The sequence below is a fragment of the Pinus tabuliformis genome, chromosome 7, assembly GCF_031772625.1.
Source record: "Pinus tabuliformis cultivar Carrire ecotype Pingquan chromosome 7, CPIR1, whole genome shotgun sequence".
Taxonomy (NCBI): Eukaryota; Viridiplantae; Streptophyta; class Pinopsida; order Pinales; family Pinaceae; genus Pinus; species Pinus tabuliformis.
In genome coordinates, this window is record NC_142293.1 from 1,650,740,084 (window position 1) to 1,650,746,455 (window position 6,372).

Below are 6,372 nucleotides of genomic sequence, written 5' to 3' on the forward strand. Positions count from 1 at the left end.
TGTTCTTGAATGTTACCATATCCTTGACTCCAATTTTCTCCTTGTAGCCATGGAGGGACTAATTAGCCCAAGTATCCACTTGTGTTACTAACGCCAACACTGAGTGCAAGTGTCATATAAACACAGTTAGGATTTAAATCTACACTGGTAGAGGTATATGAGGTGGGCACAACCCCTGGCTGATAGTGGGGGACTTGGATGTTAATCGACTCTTAGTATGATGGTGCGTGCTCTGAAATGTGGTCCAGCATGTTGGACATCATCCTATTTGCCTCAAACTGGCTTGGACCATAGACTTCCTTGCTTGTCACCCCTCCTCCTCTTTCCAACACTTCTTGAACATTTCTTGCCTTCCTCTCTTGTCTTGGCAATTGTTTTGATGTTCCTTATCTTCCCTCTCTTTTTTCTTTACATCCTTTCCTTTGATTGAGCTTCTGCTGCTGCAATCCTTGTAGCTCTCTTGTCCTTGTCCAACTTCTTCTTTCTCTTTTTAGTTTCCTAAATTTCATTTTTTTTTATGTTCACACTCAAATAATAAATTCATATAATCTTTAGATGTGAGCAACTGTGAACTCCTCCCCAAACGAAGACAATCTACAGTTGAGTGCCTTGATGAGGCCTTCACTCTCTCTACTGGTGGCTTTAAGAATGCACCAAGTATTCTCTGATTTGTTGTCCCATGCTCCCTAGGATTTGACACTTAGCTTTCAGCCTCTTGTACAACTGATTGGCCCCCATTCTTGTCTTCTTTAGGTACTTCATGTTGAACATGATCCTCTTCTAGTGAACCATTGTGAACAAGTTTTATGTTCAACTATGATGGTTGTGAAGGCATGTCCATGATTTCCTAATTGGTGGTAGACACATTATGTGTGTTGATATTCATCATTTCCTCTACCAACCATGATGGTGGGCTTACCTGGGTTGGCATGCTCAATTGTTGCATTATCATTTGAAATCAAGTTTGCATTTTCATTCGCTTCATCAACTGCCTCATATGGAATATCACATGCAGAATTGGCAGGTGGTTCAGTGGGTGTGATAAACTCCATGATATTGATAATTGATTCATGACTGAATTGTGTCTCAATCACATGTTCATCATCATCATCACATAAGTGCCCTTCATAAAGGGAAATTATACCTTCAACAACAACAACATCTTCTTGGCCATCAACATGGTCTTGTAAGTTCTTTGCTTCTTGACCTTCCACATAAAATGCTTGGCTACAAAAAGTATCATGTATGGGAGCATCAACATTAAGTGGCCATATACCAATCCTCCTAAATCCAACCTTGATATTAGAAGGTGTGAGAGCCCTTTTTAATGCTTTACTTGCAAGCTCAGCTAGCTCAAACCTCTTTACTTCCACCCTTGGATTCTTTGCCATCCATGAAGCTCGCATAACCCTAAAATAATTCTTGAAAGGCCCAAACACGCTAACATCAAGGGGTTGCAATCCGTGAGTGGTATGAGTCGGTAATGTTAACAGGTGAATTCCAAAATTTTTGGCCTCCTCAATTGTATGCACATCCTTGTGGCTTCCATGGCCATCTAAAATTAGTAGGTGTTTGTTTTCAGGTGAGACACCACCTAGTACAGATGCAACAAAGTGACAAAGCTAATTCAGGAATAGTTCCTTTGTCATCCATGCATGGGGATGTGCTGCCATGCATGCACCTAGTTCGTAGTTCTGTATATAGTTTTTTAGTTGTGTTTTACCTATGAATAGGTAAAATCCTAAGATTGAAGATCCAATTGCATTAACACAAGAAATAATATTGATCCACTCCCTGCTCTTAGGAAAAATCTTAGGCACATTTCTTCTCCCTCTTTTGGCAATTACCCCCATACCACAATTACTTCCTACTTGTAAGCCTGTTTCATCACAATTCCATATATGGTATGGGAAAGAGTGTTATAGAACTTGGACACAATTGCAAGGCGTATATTTAAAGCCCTGTCTCTGTCAAGGCCCTCAATTGTATGTAGCACAAGGTCCAGATGCCTTTTTTTAAATCCACTCCACCATGATTTATTAGGAAACTCATCTTTGAAGGGGTTTGGCCTCCCCTCGTAGATTTGAGCTACTATGGAGTTATGTTTTATAATATCTAACTCATGTCCTAATTGGGCCATCTCCTTACACCACTCAACCACCTCAGCCTCCTCCTCTTCAGTCATAACTGTAACGGGCCCCCTATGCTTCGTATAAGTCAACCCATTTATCTAATAGTGTATGTTAGAGTCATCAATACCATGTTTTTTTGTAGAGGCATGGATTGAATGTCCCTTAAACTCGATGTCATCAATTGCAGCTAGCATGTCTTTCTTTTTCTAGCCTCTGATGGCACTGATTTTCTTTGTTGAACTTGCACCTTGTAATGTGGTTGAAGGCGGCTCTATGGTTGATGGTGGGATAACATGATTTACCACCAAAGTGTCCTTTTCAATGACATTATTGGGTGCATTGGGAGCATTCACATCAACCCCCATCCTCGTATCATGAACTAGATCGCAGTTGGGCCCCCGTCGGCCTTCACCTCCTCCTATTCCTTGTATGATCTACAATATAAACTCTTGGCATGGTTGCAACAACTTGCAAAGTTACCTCCAAATTCTGATTTTAAAAAACTATATTAGAAAACAAGGAAATTCATTGGCCTTTGCAATCAATGAGCAACAACAATCAATGTTTTATCTATATATTGTAACTGAATACATCTCGGATATAAAAATCATTATTGGAAGGGTTTAAACTTCTTTATTTGATTCTTAGATGATTTTTATGAGTTATCAAGAAGAGTTATTCCTTTTTAATTTTGTAACAGATTTGACATAACACAATTTATTCAACCCAACTATTTTTCTCTGTCTTCAAATGATTTTTCTTGGCATTCATTTTGTTCTTGGCATTCATTTTATTCCTAGTTGGTAAAAATATGGGTTATTAGGAAGAGTTATGCCTTTTTATTTTTGTAACGACATAAAACAATTTCTTCAACCCAACTAGCTTTTTGTGTCCTCAAGTCATTGTTCTTGTCATTCATTTTGTTCTTGGCATTCATTTTATTCCTAGTTGGTAAAAATATGAGTTATCAGGAAGAGTTATTCCTTTTTCTTTTTTGTAGCAACATTGACATAACTGAATTTCTTCAACCCAACTAACTTTTTGTGTCCTCAAGTCATTGTTTTTGGCACTCATTTTGTTCTTTCCATTCATTTTATTCCTAGTAAGGGTTAGCATGTTTTTATGTAAGGGTTCTTAGTTGTAGTCTCTTTATGTAGTTATTCCCTTTCAAATTCTAAAAGTCTAAGCTCGAGGCGTTCGTGTACTAGTGTCTCTCCCTTATGTAGTTATTCCCTTTCAAATTCTTAGTTCCAGTTCTTTTTGCTCTTTCATGTCAAAACCTAAGTCAAATACAGGTAAGAGATTTATTTCCTTCTTGTTCTTGTTACTACTTTATCCTAACTATTATAACTAAACTATCACAACTATTACAGTTTTAGTTTTCCACACCTAATGGTGCTCTATATACCTTCAATGTCGCCCCCATTGTGGTGTAATTCAACCTCAAATAATATTTGGTTTGGTTCTATTATGCCTTATCTCTGGTTCTTAGAATCTATTGGCTCAATAGTTGTTAGATGTGTTGCAATGTTTGGTTTTCTTGATACTTATTTTGATTTCAAATTCACCTCAGGCACATATCTTTTCAGTTTTGTCATTCTTCACTCATTGTTATATTGTTGGAGGCATCTGATCTCAAGGAGAATTAATATAGGTAAGAAATTATCCTTGTTGTTGACTGCTTAGGGGCAACAACTCACACTCAGTTTTCTATGTGCCAATAAACTTTGATTCTTTACATATTTATGGGTTTGTTGGCAGCATACAACACTTAGGAGACCCCTTTGAGACTCGAAAATTACCAGTCCAAACAGAGAGGTGTAGTCGTGGTAAGGATAGATGGACTGTAATTATTAGGCATATCCATTGATGCATAGTTGCATCATAGCACTTTGAAACCTTCACTTTAAGTTTATGCAGGACTTTGGCACACCTTAATGGAGATAATATAGCATGTTCTCGCAACTATTACAGTTCTGTTTTTCCACACTTAATGGTGCACTATATGCCTTCAATGTTTCCCCCACTATCGTGTAATTCAACCTCAAATAATATTTGTTTTGGTTCTATTAGGCCTTATCTCTGGTTCTTAGAATCTATTGGCTCAATAGTTGTTAGATGTGTTGCAATGTTTGGTTTGCTTGATACTTATTTTGATTTCAGATTCACCTCAACAACATATCTTTTCAGTTTTGTCATTCTTCACTCATTTTTATATTGTTGGAGGCATTTGATCTCAAAGAGCATTAATATAGGTAAGAATTATCCTTGTTGTTGATTGCTTAGGGGAAACAAATCACACTAAGTTTTCTGCGTGTCAATCAACTTTGATTCTTTACATATTTATGGGTTTGTTGGTAGCATACAACACCTAGGGGACCCCCTTGAGACTTGAAAATTACCAGTCCAAACAGAGAGGCATAGTTGTGGTAAGTCAAGATGAACTATAATTATTAAGCATGTCACTGATGCATATTTGCATGATAACACTCTAAAACCTTCACTTTAAGTTTATGCAGGACTTTGACGGACCTTAATGGAGATAATATAACATGTTCTCTTAGCTATTACAGTTTGGGTTTTCCACATCTAATGGTGCACTATATGCCTTCAATGTTTTCCACACTTTGGTGTAATTCAACCTCAAATAATATTTGGTTTGGTTCTATTATGTCTTATCTCTGGTTCTTAGAATTTATTGGCTCAATAGTTGTTAAATGTGTTGCAATGTTTAGTTTTCTTAATGCTTATTTTGATTCCAAATTCACCTCAGGCACATATCTTTTCAGTTTTTTCATTCTTCACTCATTTTTATATTGTTGGAGGCATATGATCTCAACGTGAGTTAATATAGGTAATAAATTATCCTTGTTGTTGACTGCTTAGGAGCAACAACTCAGACTAAGTTTTATGTGTGCCAATCAACTTTGATTCTTTATAGATTTATGGGTTTGTTGGCAACATACAACACCTAGGGGACCCCCTTGAGACTAGAAAAGAGAATTTATAAACCAGTGGGTTTGTTATTCCTTTAGAAATGCTTCTCTAACCAGACAATGAATCTACCTGACAGCAGAATTTTCTCTTTGAAAGGATATTCTTTGCTATTATAGTATTCTAATATTGAGTTGCAGGCGTCAGATTTGAGGTTATAATGACCAATGAAATTGGTTTCTAAATCAGTGGATATTTTATTCATATAGAAATTCTTCTTGATCTTGCGATCTATTTAACAAGTGATATTTGTTGTAATGGCTTTAATTTACCCTTATTTCTCAACAAAAATAGCATTATTCATTATTCAACAAAAACATACATGTATGTCTCCAACAACTGATGAATAGAATGAATGTAACATTGTGCACACACTATGTTTGTATGTCTCTAGTAACTGATGAATAGAATGAATGTAACAGTGTGCACACACTCAGTATGTATGTTTCCAACAACTTCTGAATAGAATGAATGTAATAGTGTCTGAACACTTTCATTGCATGTCTCCAATAGTTGATGAGTAGAATGAATGTTTGAAATTAAAATGAGTAAGAGTTGATGTTTTATAGTTTTTTCATATATAATTTAATTGGTAGGGAAGATTGGCATGGATTTCCATCTCCCAAATTCAAATGTGTGGCCTCTATTGATTTGTACATGATCAAATGGCTGATAATGTTTGATGGTTGATCTATGTTCTCTATTGTTTTTAATTATTGAATTGAAAAGGCTGGTGTGTTTAATACTTGAATTTAAAGGGTTGGTGTCATTTATTGCATCCTCTGAACTAATTTCTGAATTGAATGTTGTCATTATTGTCTTCAATCCTAAATTGAATGTTGTCATTTATTGTCTTTAATAAGTTGAATGGTTAAACACACATGTACATATGGCTGACACACATTTCACATATTCTTGTGCAGGTATTAGTCAGCAATGGGATGTGTTACTCCAGTGGAAATTTGTAGGTGACTGTTTGATGGGACAGGTGTACACCTTAATAGAATTCAATGGAATATTTTGTAGTGAATTTTGACTTATTTGGTAATTTAGAGCTAGAGATATTTGGGACGCTATGTCTTGTCAACCTTTGATGTTAGGGTTTGGTATTTGACACTTGTTAGCCCAAGCAATATGTGGGCCAATTTTCAACTAAATTATATAACTTAATATAAACTATTTATGTGCATATTTTTGATGATTTATGAATATTTTTTTATGGATGTGTGGGACCAGTACTATAACT